The sequence below is a fragment of the Varanus komodoensis genome, unplaced genomic scaffold (assembly GCF_004798865.1).
Source record: "Varanus komodoensis strain SLA01 unplaced genomic scaffold, ASM479886v1 scaffold18_3, whole genome shotgun sequence".
NCBI lineage: Eukaryota > Metazoa > Chordata > Lepidosauria > Squamata > Varanidae > Varanus > Varanus komodoensis.
In genome coordinates, this window is record NW_025335549.1 from 12852481 (window position 1) to 12874789 (window position 22309).

Genomic DNA, 22309 nt, shown 5'->3' on the forward strand with positions numbered 1-22309 from the left:
TTGTGAACTGCCCAGAAAGCCTGAGCTATTAAAAAAACTGAGCAGGGCTGTCATGGACAGGACATTTTGGAAGGATTCCTTTCATAGGGTCACCATAAGTTGGGGACAACCTGAAATTGGCACATGACAGCAAGAAGTACAGAACCCTAAAAAATAAAATGGAGGACTGACTGTATTAAAGAGGGTTTGTGGCCACACAGCTTTTGTCCTGTACTCCTGAAACACACACCTGGCTCCAGCTCCCTCTGGATTTCTCCCCTCCCTCCATGCTCTGCAAGGGAGCTTTAGGACCTTTTAGATCTCCCCCTCCCCAAGGAACTACCAGGTTATCCATTTGATAGACACTTGGAGTCGGAAGGGACCCAGAACACGTGGTCAGAGCTGACCCAGCATTGCAGGATGCAACCGTGGAAGCATTTCTGACGGACGACTGCTGCTCTTGATGGATCTGCTTCCCACGAAGAAGTATTTGCCGTGACCTGTTCCTTTTAGATATTTAAGGTGGTGCCTGCTTCTTTACATTTTTTGAAATGTTGATTTGACGGTAAGTGGGAGAGCGTTGTGATTTCCACACAGGCCAGCCAATCAGCGCTCTGCACAGCCCAACGGGGAATGCGAAAGGGGCAGGACACAGTCTTGAAAACATCAGGGGTGGGGCAACCACCTCTCTACACAGTCAACTCCTCCTGGAAGCAAGAAATCCTTTCCCCCATATTGGGGGCCTGGTTGTGGCTTGGAAGGCTTTGGGGTGTGGGGCAGCAAAGGGGGAACTGCGATCTAGAACTCTGATGGGGATTTTCAATCTATCCTATGGCCTCTACCTTTCCCGAGACTCCCTGCCACTCACTTTCTGGTTTGCATCACTTGTGTGATTCGGGTTTATCCAAGGTGCCGAATTTTTCCACTTCGAGTCATCATTTCCTTTTGGATTTATTTGGCATGGCCCATGACCCAAGAGTGTTCATGGCCATACCCATAATCCTGATCTTGAGAGAACACCTTAAACAATCCGGTGAAAATAAGAAGCACGTGGCATTCTTGTATCATCTCCATATGCTTGTGGCCTGGTCAGTGTTTGCTTCTCACAGCTGCATCCAGCACCTGCTTTTCATCTCACCCCTCCTTGCTGGATCCACCCAGAGAGAGAACAAAATATCCCTCTCCTTGGCGTTTCATCTTCCTTGTATGGTCCTGTTTTGTAATGGGCCTTTCACGTCGGGTGAGCTGATTTCCAAAGGACCTCTTCTTTCTAGGCCTATAATCATAGGAATAATGCTAATAAATATACAGGTGTGCGTGTGCAAATGCTCAGACAGTGAGCATTGGCTTGCTTTTAAATCTTGCTGTGGAGTCCAGAATGTCACTGATGTAAATTTAGACATGAGGAGAAGCTAGATTTGTGCACTGCTGCATTTCAGTGCCCAGAAGCCCTGCCAGCATGAATTACTCAGTATTCACTGAGCTTCTCCAATGTCCCCATCAAATTCTGCTCTGACTTAGATAATAACAGGTGGCAAACATTTTTTTCTTCTCTTGCACACAACTCCGTATGTATTGTGTGGGAATGACCAAAGGAGCATCTTTGCTGACCTTTTCCCCATGTTGCCGTTGCCTCAGAAGAAGGAACAAAGAAATATTCCATGGCAATTTCAAGTGGACATTTTGTCAAAGGAGAAATGGCTCCCCCTTGTGATGCCATGTCCAGGTTGAATGTTCCTTTGTATTAAAAATATATAATCATCCACATCGGCATCTCAGGGAAAAGAGTTCAATCATTTCCCAAACATATTAGCTTACTATGAAGACAGAATATTATTTTGTGCCAGGAAAATATCACCTGTCAGTTTGGTCTGAAATAGTACACTCCAGAAAAGGGTTTACTTCCTCTGAGATAACTTATCCCAGAATCCATTCCTCTCCTTCATTATCACTGCCTTTTCTGATGGTTTTTGTTTACTTATTGCATTTATATCCCACTGTGTCTCCAGGGTACTTGAACCAGGTTCCCCTCATCTTGTCTTCATGACAGCTCTGTAAGGTAAGTCTATGTGCATACCTTGTACAGTCTCTATTTCACATATCGTCAGATGGCTTTAGTCCCATCATCGACTCACTCACAGAATTGGATTGTGCACAAATCCATTCTTAAGCAAATACCTGAAAATTTGCCTAATTTTGCACTTTAACCAATACAACAATGCTGAGTTTGAATGCAGTTCTTCAAAGGATGTGAGGACGTCTGACCATTCAGGGAAAGTGCATCCAAAAATATACAAGTTTGTGGAAGTAATATATTTTACATGTTTAACCATCTGGAAGGCACCAAGTAGGGGAAGGTTGGAATTGATACTTAGCTATGGTGTGAGCTGTGAAAACTGATATATGTGAAAACTGAATAAAGAATAATAATTATTATTAATAAGAATAATATTATTTTATTAATAATACAAAGTTATTAATTTCTTATTAATAACTAATAAGAAAGTCATTTCTTGGATTTCTATCCTGCCTTTTTTCCTTTCATCATTCACCTCCTGCTCTCAATCTTATCCCCACAACAACAACCCTGTGAGGTAGGTTGGGCTGAGTCTGTGACTGGCCCAAAGTCACCCAGTTGGCTCCGTGGCTGAACGAGGACTCAAACCCGGATTGCCCGAGTCCCATGCCCACACTCTTAACCACTACGTCACACTGCCTCTCAATTACCAGATTTGTGCTGGGAAAACTGTGGTTTAAGAGGTTCACTTTAACATATGTAGTTACTTTGTCCAAAAATCAAACTCTTTCGGCATGAAATAATAGAATAGTTGAATAAGCTGACACAGCAAACAATAACACCTAATGAAACTTTATTACTTTTTCATTGTTTACCAAGGAGAATAAAAGACTGAATTGCAAAGAACTGTAGTAATGCCCCTGTGAGCTGCACGAGCCGAGATTTCAAGGTTTGGAAAGATGCCCAAGGCCTCTCATTCAGGAAATATCTCGATAGGATATGGTCAGTGGCACTGATGGAAAAGCTGTTTGTTAGGCTAGAGGGGAAATGAAGAGGGATGATTTTGTGAAAATCTCATGCCCATTTGTGACATATTTCCAAGGGTTTGATGGAGTGGATGGACTGCCATTTAAGGGTAGTAGAAAGGACATGGGGAATTACAGACTGGTTAGCCTTATGTCCATTGTAGGAAAAACAATGGAAAGGCTCATAATAGAGAGAGATCTAGTGATGCTAGATAGGGAAGGGAGGCTGACAGCCACACAACACGGCTTCCACAAAAACAGGTCCTGCCAGACAAACCTTGTGGAATTCTATGACAAGGTTTCGAGATGGCTAGATGGAGGGGATGCAGTGGATGTGGTATACCTGGGTTTCAGCAAGGTCTTTGACAAAGTGCCCCATGATATCCTGGTGGAGAAACTGAGGAGTTTTGGGATACACCAAAGCACTGTCCGGTGGATTAGGGCATGGTTGACTGACCGAAAGCAGAAGGCAACCATTAGCGGGGAATCATCGGGATGGCGGCCAGTGACAAGCGGGGTCCCCCAGGGCTCTGTCCTGGGGCCGATCCTGTTTAATTTTTTCACTAATGACATGGAAGAAGGGGTGAACAGTCTGCTGATCAAATTCGCAGACGACACTAAAACTGGAGCAGTGGCCACAACTGAGGAGCAGGTACTCCAGATCCAAAAGGATCTGGACAGACTATGGAAGTGGGCAGGAGACAACAGGATGGCGTTCAATGTGGATAAGTGCAGGGTCTTGCACTTGGGGCATAGGAATAGCTGTCATAAGTACAGGTTAGGTGATAAGTGGCTGGAGAGCAGCACTTGTGAAAGGGACCTCGGGGTACTGGTTGACTGCAGGCTAAACATGAGTCAGCAGTGTGATGCGGTGGTCAAGAGGGCAAACGCCACCCTTGGTTGCACCTGATGAGCCCATATCTCATCCATATTTGCCCAGTTACATCCATATTTGCCCAGTCGCCCCCTGAGATCGGCGGGAGAGGCCCTTCCCCGGGAGCCCTCCGTGAGAGAAATTAGGAGGGTGGCTACTCGGAGAAGGGCTTTCTCAGCGGTGGTGCCTAAGTTATGGAATGCGCTCCCCAGAGAGGTCTGCCTGGCGCCGTTGTTATTTGTTTTTCGGCGCCAGGCTAAGACCTTTTTATTTAAGCAACATTTTAAATGCTAAATACAATTGAATTTTATCTGGCCAGGGCGGCTTATTTTATAATGTGTGTTTTAATTAAGATTATTTTATATGGATTTTAACTTGTTTTATCTATGTTGTAAGCCGCCCCGAGGCTTCGGCGAATGGGGCGGCATAAAAATGTTTTAATAAATAAATAAATAAATAAATAAATAAATATCTGCCTGACCTTGGGATGCACATCGATGCACTCACGCATCTTCCTCCCCACTTTTGACCTATGAGTAATCCATGGCCACCGGCATAGCATTATTTTTCCTAGGGATTCCTTGCATTTTTGATTGCTGCCAGTTCTATAAAAAAGCTAAGCCTGCAATCAGAACAAATCTGAGAGTCTTTTGCTTTCCTCTCTCCCACCCTGTTCTCCAAATTCCACAGAACTTTATTTAGAGAACTTGGAGCTGGCCAAGACAGTCCAGAACATCACTGTTGGCGGAGTTCAAGGCCTCACAGTGCTATCTGAGCAAAATTCCAGCCCATAACTCATGACCACAGGCCCAAAATATTCACATTGCTCACAACTAAAAAGAGGCCTGCTCTAATTACTGGAAGCTCAGGTGACAGCGGTGGCGAGGAGGGCTTTCTTTCAGATTCGGCTGATCCATTAGCTGCGCCCCTACCTGGAGAATGACTGCCAGGCGACAGTGACACATGCGTTGGTGACTTCCCGACTTGACTTCTGTAACGCGCTCTACGTGGGGCTGCCCTTGAAGACGGTCCGGATACTTCAATTGGTTCAAAATAGAGCTGCCAGGCTGCTGACGGGGACTGGGCATTATGTTCACATGACTCCAGTCCTGTGTCAGCTTCACTGGCTTCCCACTGAAGTCCGGGCCCAATTCAAGGTGTTGGTGATGACCTATAAAGCCCTTAACGGCTTGGGTCCTGGTTACCTGAAGGAGTGCTTACGTCCATATATGCCCTCCCACCCCTTGAGATCTGCGGGAGAGGCCCTTCTCCGGGAACCCTCCGTGAAGGAAATTAGGAGGGTGAGTACTCGGAGGAGGGCTTTCTCTGTGGTGGCGCCCCATCTATGGAATGCGCTCCCCAGAGAGGTCCGCCTGGTGTCATCGTTATTTGTTTAATGATGCCAGGCAAAGACCTTTTTATTCAAATGTTATTTTAATTGTTAATATTATTTATTCATTTTATTCTTTGGCCAGGGCGACTTAATTTATAGTGTTAATTTATATTGTTAATTTATATTATTCTATTTTGAAGTTTATTTATGGTTGTGAGCCGCCCCGAGGCTTCGGCGAATGGGGTGGCATAGAAGTCTCCTAAATGAATGAATGAATGAATGAATGAATGAATGAATGAATGAATGAATGAAATCATCTAGGAACACATCATTGTGATCTAGAACTTTTGTCCTCTCCCCACTCCCATTTTGAGATGGACTTGTGCTAGTTCTACAGAAGCAGGCTGCAGCAGGTGTTCCTATTTGCAGCATTGGTGGCCATGTTCAGAGTGGATACACAAGTACATCGGAGCCATCCACTCCCAGGGCTTCTGTATCACTCTTCGCTGCTGCTTCACAGCTTCCCGGCTGGGCCTCGACAGCCACAGTTTGAACCAGGCGTTCAATAATAATTGTGCAGTTTAGAAATATTCCATTTTGCCTGGGAGCTGGAGTCTGGGGGCACAGCACCTCATAGCCACGATGGGAAGACCAGTCCTGACGGCTCCTCTGCAGTAGCAAAGCCATCTTGGAGAAGGGGTTTGGCAGGCACTCTGGGGCAGTGAGAAGGATGGTTCAGCGCAACTCGATGCGTCCAGGCTGTGCCTTCGCCCACCAAAATCCGATGTCAGGCCATTTTGCAGGATACGAGTAACACAGGCGTCATCATCTGGGCATCCTACACAGGATATCCATAATCCTCTGAGATAGGAGGATTTGGGCATCCCTGCAAGGTTTTGTACCAGCTAGTTTTTGTTGGCAAAAAGATCTCCAAAAATAAGATAGTCTTGCAATTCAGTTGGCCAAGAGAGTAAATAGGTGGGGCTTCATTGAGAACTCTGGGCCTGTCCTAATCTGTAACCTTCCCATTTCGAAAGAAAACTTTCATGATATGACATTAAAATGCTGTGCAAAGGATCTATTGGAATTTGGTGATGATAATGAGGGCGGAGCAGTTACAGATGACTAAATTTATTCACAGAACATGAGCTACCAAATTTCCCCAGAGGAATAAGGACTTTCTGTTTGTTTCTTGAGAAAGTTAAAAATATACTTGCTGGGGAAAAGTATAATTTATTCATTTGGAAGAATTTTGGACAAATAAATCATCAAAAAGCATGCTTGTCTGGCAGTGGAAAGCAGCACATACACCATTTCTGTGTCTGATAATGACACAGAGAACTCTTGTGTAAATGGATGCAGGAGATAAGCTGGGGAGTTTCACACATAAAAAGGATTTCTGGAAATCTTAACCATTTCTTAGCTTCCAGAACAGCAAAGCTGACAAAACTGGGTTTTGCCCAGCCATCTTGTGTCTTGCATGTAAACATCCATGTTCAGGTGAGGATTGGATTGTTGTTTAGCAAGAATAGAACCTGTTAGAGCAGGTAAGCAGCCCCCTGATACAGAATAAAGACAGCAAGGAGAAATTGTGCAGGAAGATCATGCATACGAAGCTGGTTACGCTCACGTAGGAAGCCCCTTTCAGCAGAAAGGTATTCCATGACCTGATCTGGCTTGTTCTTGGCCTCTCTTAAATGAAGGTCTATGACAATATCCATCTTGTTGACGTTTCCAAGTGACCTACGTATTGCTTACTGGAAATGATGCTGAGAGATACAGGAAGCAAACCTGCGGTCTCAATTATGTGACAATCTTGACAGATAAATCTAGATAACCGAGATAGCATTTCAATCATCTCAGTTCTCCCAAAATGCCCAAGCAGAAGGCTAACTTGGATAGTAAAGCTGGCCATCTCCACTTCCCATGACCACGAAGTCCACAGTTTAACTACATGCTGTGTGAAGGAGCACACCCTTTTCTCTGTCTCAGACCTCCCACCAATCCATTTCATGGGATAAGCCCTGATTTGGGTGTTTGGGGGTGGGGGAGAGAGATTGAAAGAGAGATATTGTGAGAAATTGGGGTGGGGAGGTCTCACTCTCTATTTTCTCCACATGGTGCATTATTCTAAATAACTCTACCATATGTCTCCTTCTTTGCCCTTTTTCTGAGCTCAAGAGTCCCAGTTGTTGCAGCCGCTCCTCACAGGGGATCTGCTCCGGCCCCCCGGCCCCCAATCATTTTTGATCCCCTTCTCTGTATGTTTTGCAACTCAACAGTGTCCTTTTTCTGGAAAGGTGACCAGAACTGAACACAATATTCCAAGTGCTGCCACACCAAAGATTTGTATAAGGATGTTTGCTCTATGATTCTTCCTAACAAGCTCAAAGTAATACAGCTTTGGCATAGTTTATTTATTTAATTTATAGACCACACCTATAGTCCTGTTAGTTGTTTTTTGTTGTTGTTGTTGTTTTTAAAGCATCCAGGCCTTGGGATGCTGGGATAGTTCACTGCACTGCCTCATGAATCTCAATGACCTCCTCACCATTCTTGCAGGAGAGCCATTTCAAGACAGATTATCTTGGATATTATTTTATCCATTGCTATTTATTTTTTTCATGATTGTGATTTATTCTCTTTTGTTTATTATTGGTTTAATGTTATTCTGTTAGCAATGATTGTATTTATTATGCTCTATTTATTGCTATTTATTATATTATGGATTCTATTTTGATTGTTTTGATTTTATACTCTGTAAGCCGTCTTGAGACATTTGTGAAAAGATGGGATAAAAATGTTTCATTAAATTAAATGACATTATATTACATTGTAAATTATATTTACTGTTTTTCAATCCAGAGTTTGCCCTGGTATTAAAAAATGACAAAAATGCTGTTGTACTTTGGGCACTTCATGGGGAAGGCAGTCACGCTTGGCAAAGTTGAAGGCAGAAGTGGAAACCAGATATAGGATGGACCCATTCCCCAAAGGACCGATCCCCTAAAAGAAGCTGCAGCCTGAAGGATTCAAGAGCTGAGGCACAACTGTTCAAAGACAAGCTACTCTGAAGGGCATTCATCCATAAGTTTGCCAAAAGTCGGAGGCTCCTAGACGGTGTATAACAAGAACAACTGTTGTGAGTTGCTTTGGACACCATTCTGTGGAAAGAGGCACACAAACGAATGAGAAGAAGGGTTTTCTAGTCAAAGAATCTGATTTAATAACAAACTGGCAACCCACTCAAGATGTAGACTTGGGAATTCCAGCCTGAAATCAATGCATGTATCTAGCCTGCGACGGGCCTGCTTCTTCTCACTCCAGCTCCGAGCAGAAATCAAAGGGAAAAACGTCTTTTTTTCCAGCACAGTGTTGCAACCCTTGCGCTTATCTTTGATCGCTGCTGGGAGATAATAGCAGTTTTAGAACATGCAACTTTAAATACCCTGCAGGGCCAAGTTTTTGGAAGTGATGTTAGATTGATGTCAGGCAGGTGCAAATTTTGCTTAGTTTTTGATGTCCATTAAAAAAAATATACAGGTAAAAAAGCTATTCTCAAGCCATAGTTTTCTCAGCATATTTTGATTTTAAATATTAATTCCTCTATATTTTAACCCCCCCCCCTTTTTTTTTACTGTTCACCTCTCTGCTTTTGAAGAGAGGGGGTTTTTGGGATACAGAGCAGTGAATGCATTTAGCACAGGCCAGAACCTGCAGTAGAACCAAACCAAAGATCATAAACAGTTACTCTAGAGTAAGTTTGGGGGCCCTCAAGCCCCACGTGGCCCCTGTGGCCCCCACAGGACTTTTCTGGAGAGCCACATCACTGCCAACAAGCTGCCAAAATGTGAGGGATGGGAGAAGCCCCCTTTCAAGTTGAATGAATTCCAGGCAAATCCATGGTTTGCTGAGAGACAAATTCACCGCTTGCTGCCAAAATTCGATAGCATGTGGACAATGCACTACAACTTCATTTTACAGCAAAAAATAGGTTTTTTCTCACAGTGGCACTGCAGCAGAAGGAGTGAGGGGCCACCCACGTCGAATCCCAGGGGAACTTATCTGTCCCTGCTTTACAGAAATGTATTTGATAAATAGCCTTATTCAAAAGAGAAGAGATGAGAAGAGAGGGCTAATTGAACTGATTATATTCAAGGCATTAACCACTCTCTGAGTAACATGAACTTATTCTAAATTATCTTTAATTGCTTCAGCATAAGTGCATTGCATATTTGTTGAAGCTTGAAAGCTTCAAAAGTTTAATCAACTTTTGACCTGATTACTAAAAGTTCTGTTTGATGCAATTTCGCATGAATTTCCTCCACAAGAAAAGCAATTTCTTGACCTCATGGCCATGTTTCATCCATTTATTACACTGCCCGGAAGCAGGATTGGAGCCTCAGCTGTTTGGGTTTCACATGTCTTCAGGATGCGGCTGGCGCCAGTGGTTGGCAAGTCCAGGCTGAGGCTGACGCCCCATCCCAGGAGGGGCTCCCCGCTGGCTACCGGGGCTGCCCATCCACTTGCCCTCCCCAAGGAAGAGCCCCAACAGTGGCAAAGAGGAGTGGCCACCTCCTTCTGGGACATGGTTCTGATCCAGCCTGGAGAAGCACCGCTTGGAGGAGCAGCAGCAGAAGGAGGGAGTGGGACTATTGAGGTGGGGACATTTTAATGCAGGCGTCCGAAACCTGAACTCCGTCCAGGTCGAGTTCTTTCCTGCAGACCTATCCAAGGAAGAGCCATTTTGTGCTTTAAGCATGTCCCAAAAAGGAGGGCACAAAACAGTAAGGGTGGCATGGATGTCACTAAATGAGCTTCCCTGGGAGGTGGTGATCAGAGGCAAGCTCCAGAAATTGATTGTAGTATCTGGTAGTGTCCAATTGTATACCTTTGGGCAGTGTGTTCCCAAGCCACATAGGGCTTTATAGGCTAAGACCAGCACCCTAAACTGGGCTTGGACGTCAATGCAGGCAGGCCAGAACTGTCATTCTATGCTCTGACTGTCTGGTCTCAGTTATTAATCTGGCTGCCACATTTTGCACAAGCTGGAGAGGCAGAGAGGAATCATTTCTCCAGAGGGGGATGCTCCCAAGGAGAGTTCCAAAGTACACGGGACTGTGATGAACCAAGTAAACCAGTCCTAGCCAGTTTCATCTCCTACAAAAGCTGGTCTTTCTAATGTTGTTATATCTGAAGCGCCCATTCAAGACCAAGCTAGACCAAAATTCTTTATATTAGGGGGTACATCGCAAGTTTATAATGTCTCTGTGGAAAGCCATTTTCCCAACTGCATTTGAGGATTACAGCTAAGCTCAGAAGGAGCAAGGAATTCTGTGAGGGAGAACAGAGGTTGCCGGGTGGACCAGAAAACAATCATTGGGATTTTGTGAGATCGGCGCCAACATGGGAAGAAACAGAATGAGCAAGCCTGCAAGAAAATGGCATGTCTTAGAAAAGGAAGGATCCACCCATCCCTATTGTGAAGTCTGCTTCCCTGCAATGCAGATTTTGAACAGGTGGGGGCAGATAAAGATTTCCCATTTTTGTCTAGAAAAGGCTCTCACATGCCATTAAAGTCACAGCTCACACTCGCAAAGTAACCCAGTTCCCTTAACATCTCCACACTCTGTTGATGGAGCGCAGGGCAGTGGAGAGATCTATTTCAGGCCCAAAATAAACAAAAGTGATATAAATTTGATCTATCCAACAAAAGCAGCAACCAGTCCAGTGAAGATTCCTTTGAAGGCGCAGAGCCGAGTTTTTGGCCTTGTTAGTGTTTCCACTACAATGGACATCATCCACTTGTGCTCTACCCAAAGGCTCAGGCCTCTTAGACCACTGATGTCGGAATGGTTTCTCCTAAGCCCACAATCTATTAGCTTATACTTGTTGAGTTTTCTCAGACATTTCACATTCCACATTATGATTATTAACACAGATGTTCAGCCTGAAATAAGACGAAAGGGCTGAATACCCACGGAGGAGGACTCAGGGATCATTTTGACTCCAGCCCGCTGGCTCAATTCCTATTCAGAGAAATAAGTCAAATTAAGTATGCATATTTATTTATTTATAGGTATATTTATAGGCTGCCTATAACTGCCAAGCCCTTGCTAAACAGCAGCTGAACAGGTGTTGTTTCTGGTCAACAGCTGAATGAGAGTGTATGTGCGAACACATGTGTGCCGTCTTCATCACGCATTTGCAGACCATGCCCTGTGGTCAGACCTTATAGTACACCTAATTAATTTTATGTATTTCTCTGAATAGGAACTGAGCCAATGGCAAGTTACATACCCAGCTCCGGTTTCTACACAGGCATAGTTTTAACACATACGAAGCTGATGTGGGCTATTGGGAACAAATTAGCCCACCTCTGTCCACTGCCAGCATAACATGGTGTGATCCAGGCTGATGACGAGCACTCATTGAGCAGTAGAGCTTACCAAGCAACTACTGAGGACTAGTAGCTTGGTGATCCAGTTTACCGGAGATTCTACCTGCTGCAAAAGCTGGTTTGCTGTGGGGCAGGAAAGGAAGAATGAAGCATGGAAAGAAAGAGAAGGAGGGAAAGCAACAGAAGAAAAGAACTAACGAAGGCAAGAGAACAAGGCCTAACTGTTCTAACATAAAAGGATAAAGAGGATGAGCAAATGTGTAAAGAATGTAAGAAAGCAAACTATCCATAGCTTCAAGATAATTAGGACTGTAACATCACAGTTCACTTACAACTGGGTACAGAAAATGGGAGCTGGCCCAGATGCCTGAGTGCAGCTGAAACTAATGGCTGTAGGTTAGCTTTTCTGGGTGTTTGGAGTGGGAAGCATAGCAAAAGCCTGCTTGTTCTGATCATGCTCTTTGCATGAGAAGCTTCACGATCACCATCCTAGCAAAGCTAACCTTGTCTGCTGCCAGGAGGCACTGCTATGTGAGTACAATGCCAGGAAATGGGCCTTCTTGGGTGTCACACCTCAACTTTGGAATTCTCTTCCAGGGGAGGGGCCCTGGTACCCACTTTATCTTGCTTTCAGCGCCAAGTTAAGGCTTTTTAAAGTTAATATCTGCTTTTAGATTGGATTATGGGCTTGCTGCTGGTTTCTTGTTTTATTGGCTGGCCTTATTGGTTATATTGTGTTTATTTTCCTCCTGTTTGTATTTACATTGTGTTTTAATTCTATTATGGTTTATGGTTTGTTTGTTATGGTTACGTGTGTGTGTGTGTGTGTGTGTAACTATATTGTGCTGTGAGCCACTCGGAGAGCCTCCAGCTATGGGGCAGGATACAAATGCAAGAGAGCGAGAGCGAGAGCAAAAGGAAGGAAGGAAGGAAGGAAGGAAGGAAGGAAGGAAGGAAGGAAGGAAGAGCATCTTGGGAAGGAAGTCTCGGCTGCATAATAACAAATGCTGGACATGATGCAGATGCCAGATCAGTGTGGAAGGTAAGGGGAAGGGGCAGTTAAGGGTGCTGCTTATAAAGCTGAGTGTTGGGAACATAATTCTCACATTGGTCAAACCAAAAGGCTTTTCTACAAAGCTGTAAGGGGCTTGTGACTGCTATTCGACATAATGTAACATGCTAGACCCTTGGTCATGGGGGGAGAAACAGCTGCCGTTCTCTCCTTCTGGTGCTTGATGCTGGAATATTTCACTGTTTTAAAACCCATGTGTATTTTTATGCATCTACAGACTGCATGCACAGTCGTGGGTTCCTCTGTCACGTCCTGGGGGGAGCAAGGCAGGTGAGTGGAGCTGAGCCGAGAAGTCATCCATGAATGCTCGCAGAATGAAGTCTGTGCAACCAGCGACCTTTTGGCATGTCATGTGTGGCAGCCTGTGTACGGCACGGAAAAGGCACTCTGCTTGTGCTGTGCTCAGGTGTGTGTCCTCCATTCCTGGTGAGCAGTGCACAAACGATGGGCGTGCTTGCCAGGAGCTCAGGCGCACCGCTGCATCGAAGCAGCCCAGAGACGTGAGAATCAGACTGATTCCCACTCCCGGTAAAGATTGCTGATGCATCTCTCGTGCTAAACTCGTGTGGTCGCTTTGCAGGGAGAGGAGTGACCTCAAAGGGCTGGGAATGGCAAATCCCACTGCAGGAGAAAATGTTGGGTTTTTGCCTGCACCCCTAAAATTGCCCGGTGAACTAGAGAGCTTCCACACTGCTCTTTCCCCCTTCCTCTCCCCATCCCTTGAACAAACAAAATTTCAATCATTTGCAAGCCTTCTCAATTGCCTCGATCAACAGTTAGCTGAAATGCTCGATCTCCTTACCAGCGACGCCCTGATGTAGAAGTAAATCACATGGACTGGAGTGGTGCTTACTTGTGGTGTTGGGAAAATTTGAATAACTCCTGTCTGAAAAGCATTCTGTGTGCTTTTTGCACTGTGGGATCAAACCCTGTCTTCCTTCTCAAAACCAAGCTGTCGCTGTTTAAAATGGCCTTCATCCCCCACTCCTTTCTCTCACCTTTAACTGTGGGCTACAGTACACAGGCCATTTACTCCAAATTTACATTGTATACCTTCACAATGATTGAATAATCATTGTTGGAATTCAAGGAAGCATCTTCCTAGCCCAGAGGCTCCATGTGCCCTGGCCAATTCAGAATGTCTAGAGTCTAGATAAGAGTCTTGATCTCATGCATAGTTTCTCAGTAGCTTGAATTTACATGTCTAAACAGACCTGGAGACGGGTTCAAGCTACTGAACTAAAGTGTCAATACAGGCAATTAGAATATTGTAATCTCATTGTTACTGTGTGATTGACTGACATTTCTTTATCTGTTCTGTATGTGATGACCTCAGAATCTTATTGTAATCTGCATTCTGTCATCAATTGCCCTGTACCTGTGTACCTATAAATGCCCTGTAATGGTACTGAAGCTTGCAACAGAGTTCACCTCTGCCTGCCCGGTAGTGGGAGTATCGTGGGAACCTTGGGTAAATACAATAAAGCCTCAGATGGTCTGGATGCTTGATCTTTCCCACGAACCCGAGTTTTATTTCCCCTTATCAAATTGAGATTCCGGGATTCTGACAGTGGTAAGGTTTGAAGAAAGGGACTGCGCTTCATTAGTTTGTGGTGCGGAAGGAGAATTCTGGCCTTCATCCCATGCGAGGGCAGCCAAAGAACCCCAGCCTCCATCTCCCCCACGCTTTGGGTGACAAGGCAAAAGAAGCAGGAAGTGTTCAAGGTTAGGCTGGACGTCCACATGGTGGGCATGTCGTGAGCGGAGCCGGCTGGTGCCGGAGGTCAGAGTAGATGGCCCGAGAGGCCCCTTCTGACTCACTCTGTTTTTATGTTTCCCCTTTTATTTTAAGTCTCCACTCCTTTGCCCAGAATTAACGGGTTGAAAAAATTCAGGGAACTTTCCAGCTCCTCTCCCATCCTGCACTTGCATGTGTGGGTGACTCAGGTTTTCGACCCCGTGGAAGCTGCTCTGCATTCGTAAGCATGTGCCACAACCGTGAGAAATGCAATTTGCATTAACTGTAAGGCTGTTGCCCCTCCTATGCAGAGGTGGCTGTTGTGTGGATGCCCTGCACTGAGCCGAGCCTCTACACAGAGGCTCCGCAGAGGAGACCCGTTGGGCCCGGCACGCTGAGCACTGACCGAAAATGCAGAAAAGCCAAAATCAATATAATGTGACCAGAAGGATCAGCAGTATTCAGAGGAGAGAAACGAGTGCTGCAGCCAAGTTCCATTGCCAGCCATTTGAACGCCTTGCAAATCTCTTTAGTGGGAGAGAGGAATTAAATCAGTTTATGTAATCATATTTCTCAGGGAAGACCAACTGGGATTGCATTAACGTTTCAAAGCATTCTTCCGGACTGACTTCTTCTAGCATTCATTGTATTGTGTGCTGCTTAAATGGGTGAGCAGGGAATAATAATTTCACAGGTAATGTCCATTTCCGAGTCTCTCAAATGCTTATTTAATACATATCAAAAATAAAGAGTGAATATAAAAACGTGCCTTAAATTAAGAAAAATCACACATAGGAATGAACCCCAAACACCAACCAGTACATGATATTCCTCTCTCTAATCAAATTATGGCAGTACCTGGACAAAATAAAAAGCTTTCCAGATGCCTCTAAATGAGACTGTGGGTTGATTTCCCCCCGGTGCTGCAATCACAGCCAGTCAGTTGAGGCTTATCGGATAAGTCCCCGGACTTGTTAAGACATCTGTTGATTGAGTTGATACTTCATTTCCTGCCTTGAGCCCAAATAATCCCATCTGCTAACCAATGCCCCACCAGCACTGGTAAATCATAAATAATCCATTAAATCATAAATGACCCATAAATAGCACCAAGCCGGAACAACACCAGAGCCAGTGCCATTGTAGGGCTTCGGTGAGAGGATTGTCTTCCGGCAAAGCCCTGCCTTCCCACTGCCATGCCAGCTGATGTCCTTTCCTTCCTCTGTCCCTCTGGGCTGAATCCACTCCGCCACCACTGCACAGATGTTGAAATGCATTGTGCTATCCCGAATGGGCCCTGGAAGGAGTGAAAGCAGTCTCTTGTCCATATCTACCTGCCTGGCCACAGAGATCTGGGCAGGAGGCCCTTCTAAAGGAGCCATCTCTCAAAGAGGGGAGAGGGGTGGCAAGTAGAAGCAGGTCCTTCTCGGTGGCTACCCCCCACTTGTGAAATCAGCTCCCCAGAGAAATCTGCCTGCTGCTGCCACTACTCTCTTTTCAACACCAGGCAAAAACACTTCTCTTTACTAGCAATTTTAACAATAAATATTAATAACAAATGTGTAACAATCGATTTTAATCTTTGCTATAAGGTATCATTTTATGGTTGTCTCCTTAAACATATGATGAGTGAGAACATATAATGACCCATTTATGTATTGCTGGTTGATACAAGATAGGGAACATGTGGCTCAAGAGAACTGAAAAACAAAAAGATTTCAGAGTAATTGTGGACGATAGGCTAAACATGAGCCAACAATGCGATACAGCTGCCAAAAAGAAGAAAACTTCCTCACTCTCAGGGCAACACAACAGTGGAACCAGCTGCCTGGAGAGGTGGTGGGCGCTCCCACACTGGAGACAATCAAGGGGAAATTTGGCAGCCATCTGAGTGGGATGGTGGGACTTGGTGTCCTGCAACAGCAGGGGGTTGGACCTGATGGTCTTCTTGGCCCCTTCCAGCTCTACTATTCTATGATTCTATGAGGATAGTTCATTGTTTTTATGGAATTGGTTGTTTTTATTAGTTTTACTGTTTTAATGTGGGTGTAATTTTAAATGCTGTGAGTTGCCCAGAGTAAGGGGGAGCATACAAATGTCTAATGACGCAAATAAATAAATGAGGAGTATCTTCAAGTCAAAGTTCCTGCCAGAAGTCACATTTATGTATCATATGCAAGCATGGGATTTCCTGCTTCCTTTGGCTGCTCTCTTTGGGAGCATAGCACGTTCTGTGAAGCTTCCTATTGTCTTTAAGGAAATTCAGTTTACAGTTGCAGCTTCAAGTGTATAAAGAGCACATGCCAAAGATAATGGAAAAACACTGCTTTTCATCACAGCTGCAGCCATCACTAGGAGTGCTTCTGTTGGGACATCAAGGATGCTGCTGCCATGCAACAAGACAATGCAGCAACACAACACGGAAGGCCTGTTCTTTGTGCTTGGCTGGGTGTGCATAAATATCATAAATTCATGTGCATCGTGGATTGGAGGGAATGTCGAGAAGCCTGAATGAGGCTGCAGGAAAAGTTACTGGAGGGCACCAATCATGAGGAAACCTTACTGAAAAATTCATGGAGGTCCCATGACAGACACAGCCACTAGTTCATGACTTATTAAAGTGATGTGTTCACCTGAGAAGGTATTGTCTGTCTGCTTGTCTGTCCTGCACAGCAAGACCAAATAGTCTTGTATTGTGGATAGCAGCCTTCTGCAACCTTGAGCCTTCCAGACATGGTTGGATGGTAACATCCAGAATTCCCAGTGAATGGCCCTCCTGCATGGGAGTTGCAGTCCAAAGGCCTCTGATGGCCCATCAGCTTGGGGAAGGCTGGTGCACAGATTTCTATTCCACACAACTTGCTGCCAGTAAACAGCCACCGAACTTCATTTGCAGCGGATGCTGTTCTCACTGATGCCAAGCTGAACTCCTGACAGTACCGTGCACTTCCCCTGGAGCACAGCAGCGTGGATTCTGTGCTTGGCATGTAGCTTCCTCTTGGTCTTGAGGAAGCAAAATGCCTCCGCCCAGCAATGGCAATTATCAACAGGCCCAGGCCTTTCCAGGCTCAAGAGGCATCAGGGAGAAAAAGCGGGGTCTTGTGAGGGATTCTCCCACTGTGCAAAGGCCCTGAAACCAGGGAAGCAAGGGTGGATTTCAGGGCGTGAGAGCATGCACCTAACTGCTTTTTCTAGTTATGAAGAGGCAAAACGGGAATCCCTGCCTCTTCCCGTAACCAGAGGAAGGTGACTAAGACTGCAATCATTTGCAATTTCAGACAGGAAAAAAGGCCTACAACTTCCAGCAAGCCCCAGACTGTCTTTCTTATCCGCTTTTCAGGGCTATGCCTTGAAAACAGAAGGAATAGATAACCTTTCTTTTTCCTTGGAAAGTGTGCATCTCTGGAAATAGCGTTATTGCACTTGGCTTCAAGTGTGTCTACAGGAAAAAGCTGTTTTGGTTCACATATTTATTTTTACTCTTCTCTGTTTCAAATCAGAAATTTTTGTCAGTGTCCAAACTAGTGGTGCACCATGTCAAGCTGACCTTGCTTGATTTGAGGAGCCACTGAATCCAGCAAATATCAGTGCAAGGAGGAGGTGGGAGATGAGCCGAGCTGACAACGGGAGTTTGACGCACTCTCTTTGGAACTTGTGTTGTGTTTGCATGAGGATTTGACTTACGGGATCACTGGAAGAGCACCTGCGTGATTATACACTGCCCTGGGGGAAGGGGCTTCAGCACTTTGATAGGCCTCAGGTTCCAGCCCTGCCATCCCCACACCTACAGGCAAGGTTGCAGGTGATGACATAGAATCCTGCATGAGTTCTTAGAGAGTAGCCGCTAGTTAGGCTGGGCAACTCGGTGCCTTTCGGACTGCAATGCCCTCTAGCCCTCCCTCTTTGTTTATTTATTAGATTTATATCCTGCCTTTTTCTTTTTTCCCAAAAAGGCTTACATAACTCACTTCCTGCTGCTCTCCATCTCATCCCCACAACAACAGCCCTGTGTGGTTGGGCTGAGAGTCTGTGGCTGCCCCAGTCACCCAGTTGGCTCCATGGTCGAGCGGGAACTACAACCCAGGTCGCCTGAGTCCCAGTCCCAGCTCTTCACCACCACACCGCACTGGCCCTCAAGCCATCTGAGAAGGATGGTTTAACTTGCAACCCGGCAATAGGCAGGGGTCAGTCCCAATGGCCTTCGGGACCTATCCAGCTCTACTATTCTATGTTTCTATAATTGTATGACGTGATACCTTTGAAGCTGATGGGAATTTCAGTCCAAAGCATCTGGAGGACACAGGATTACCCAGATCTTACAAGTACTGAGCTATATGAACTTCCTTTCTTCTTTTTTTCATGGGTTTCTTACCAGATGTTGGACAGCCAAGGCTATCTTTTCCTTCCTACAATTCTTTGCCCATGAATTGTTCAAGTCTGTTTTTTCTCATATGACCCCAACATTCTTGATTTCTATATTTCTAATTTACAACTTCTTAATAATTATAAATTCTCTTTCATACTACTTTGGCAGTTTCAGTCTCTGAAATTTATAACATCATGGAATAAATCCATATTTCGGATCCTTCTATGTCTTTTTATGGTCATCTGCACTTCCCTGCCATACAGTTGAACGGAAAAAGCACCACCCTCGGAGCTAATGTTTAGCCTTTGTTCCAGCAAACATTTTTCATCTGAAACTCCATTTGTGTTATGGCCTCATCATGATTTCATTGCCATTAAGCCAAATTCAAAGAAATGTATATTCTTCAATTCACTCCACATTTTTGAAATTTAACTGTATTTCCAGAACTACTTGCTTTTAGCTATTACTGGAAAAGCCAGGTTGCCACAGTTTATATCTGAGTCACTAAAAGGGACTGTGCAGAATTAGAATAATGTAGTTTTTGCTCATTGCTTTTATGTAAAGCTACTGCATAAGGATTTTCAACTGTGTGTGGTGGTGGGGGGGGGGCGGTTTGCCAGTGGCATGTTTACTAAACAGTTTGGTTTCCAGCTTTGGCTCTTGAGTCCTTGTTTCCAAAATATTGGCAATATTTATTTGCATGGGAGACAGGAAAGCAACTGAGTTGTGATGTTGAGGAGGGAGAGCCATTTCCTGGGGCTGCTATCACTGGACCTTGCCACGGCCTGGGACAATCACAGCCTTCCAAACGTCCCTATCCTTCCTACCGGTTCTGGGACTCCTGCAGCTAGTAAAACAGTGGAGTCCATATTAGGAATGTACAGATGCGTTGTTAGTTGCATATTCTTTCTGCATACCTTCAGGCACATTTCGTTCCACCCAGCACTCATTCACAGAATCTGAGTTTATTCCAACATATTTGCACAAATTCACATTTCCACAGAGGCACAAATCTCCCCCAAATATACATTCCCCCCTCCCAGTGCACACTTTCAGTTGGTGTTCTTTTCTTTTTTCTATTTCTCTAATGACTAAGTTTGTGCAAAACGATAGAAAGTTGAAAAGGGGTCTCCACGTGACTTGGAAAAGGCTTATACCGTCTGGAATCTGTAAGTCAGATTATAGCAATCTGATCTCATTTGAGTTCGTTTTAAACCTCTCCAATGCATGTGGCCTGTGGTAAAGTGCTTTTGAATTTACAAGCTTGTACAAGATGCGATGTCTGGGAAGGCAGGGCATTCTACCAAACAGACTGGGCTTAGTAATGAAAGCTAAATGCAGCCCTCCATCTGGACCACCCAATATTTGAATTTGCTGGTCCTTTTCTTTGCAATTAGGGGGTTCCTTTTACAGCTGGGCGTATTGCTTAACAAATGCCTCTGTTTTGTTTACAGTGTATGCTTTACGCTGTCTCAAGCATTTACTTACCTCAGTCTGGATCTAGTCTATGCATTCTACTGGGTTTCTTTCTTCTTTTTAAATAAAGCCTTCCTACCCAGCCTTGACACTTCAGATTTTGCTGACAATGCCTAGACGTGATACATGATAACCCACCTTCATTGGCTTATGGGTGAGCTGAGGGTTGTTGTTGAAATGTGGGTTGTTATTTTGTCTGAACCCAGCAGCACTAACAAGCCATGGCTTGTTAACCATGGTTTGAACAACCCATGGTTGAACAGCTATCCATGTTCAGTTCATGTTGTCTGAACTCAGCCTGCATAGGGCTTTTACGATGACCTTTATTTAAAAGTGAGTGTTGTTATCCTGAAGATCCTCTATTGATATCCCTTCGGGCAGGACAATTGCACAGGACAATGTCCAATGGGATTTCCATCCACTAGGCAGAGAGCCACCATCCTTCCTAAACCTGGCCATCAAGTTGTTCAGCGTGAGAAGGACAACACAGGCTTTTCCAACCAGGATGTTCTCCCTTGCCATTTTTTCCTGGTCAGGCGTCTTCCATTGACAGCTGGAATTTCCCTTGGCAGCTGGAAGGGTCTGGGGGCAAATCCAAGGTCAAAACTCCTCTCCTGCAGTTGAATTTCTGTTCCCAGGTATGGAAGAGGTCACCTGCAGCATCTTTTACTGTCAGATGGGGCAGCTCTGAAAGCTTGAGCCACGGCCCAAAGGATGGATTGCATCTGACATCAGTGAACAGAGGCGTTAGTAATTGGACGGCATACAAATTTTGGACGGCATACAAATAAATAAATAAATAAATAAATAAATAAACTGGGACCTGTGAAACCTCTGCCATGTTTCTGTTTGTTGGTTTTGCCTACATAATCAGATCTTTAGTATTCTCTTTCTGTAATCACTAGTTCCTGTTCAGAGACATCATGTTGCAGTAATGCTGCTGTGGTTCAAATGGACCACTGACATCCCACAAATTAATGCATTCAAAAAGTATTGGGCACACAACCCCAGCAGACTGATGCAGGATTGCTGCAGCAAGCCACGTGAGAAGAGCAGCACAGACTTCCTGTTTCTCTGTGTTGCCTTCCAGAGCTCGACAAGCACTTAAGCATGTCTGGTTCATGTACTTATTTGGGGATGGTGTCAAGAGATGGGGAAATGGTGATTGTGGTGCTCCCACAATAGCTCGGTTTCCTCCCCACTCCACCCTCTGGAGAGTGGAGAGCATGTCCCCTCTTAACCTTTCCTGACGTCTGCCAGGGACATTGGAAGAGAAGCCACCCCGGTGCTTTCCATGGGAGTCAGGGTGACCGCAGTCCTCGCTTGGGTTTTTCCACTAGAGGTCACTTCTGGGTCTACAGACTTGGGAAACATAACCCCAATGTTATGCCTTCACACCCGAAGTGATGTCAAGAAAGTTCTGCAGTGACTCTCAGATTCTACTGCATAAGAGTTGGCTATTTCTGGTGCCACTTTGGAACCCTTTACTTGTCAAGTTTCACATTGAAATAACAATAATATTAATAGCCGCCCCGAGGCTTCGGCGATAGGTGCGGCATAGACATGTTATAAATAAATAAATAAATCTGACACTTGCTATACTAAAACCCCAGTTAAAATGGCGTAGTGGTTAAGAGCATGGGACTGGGACTCAGGCGACCCGGGTTCTAGTCCCCGCTCAGCCAAGCAGCCAACTGGGTGACTTTGGGCCAGTCACAGACTCTCAACCCAACCTACCTCACAGGGTTGTTGTTGTGAGGATAAGATGGAGGAGGAGAATGATGTAAGCTGCCTTGAGCCTTTTGTAGGAAAAAGGCGGGATATAAATCGAAAGAAAGATAGAAAAATAGAAGAAGAATATTTGCAAAATTCATTCTCAGCCAATGAGTAAATGAAATGTTTGACCCTGAGAATACAAAGAACTCACACCCAACATCTTCCAAGAAGAGTCCTAATTTTATAATGAATTGAGCAGAATCTCATAGATGATACAGATACACACCCAGAGAGAGGGGTGTGGGTATACGTT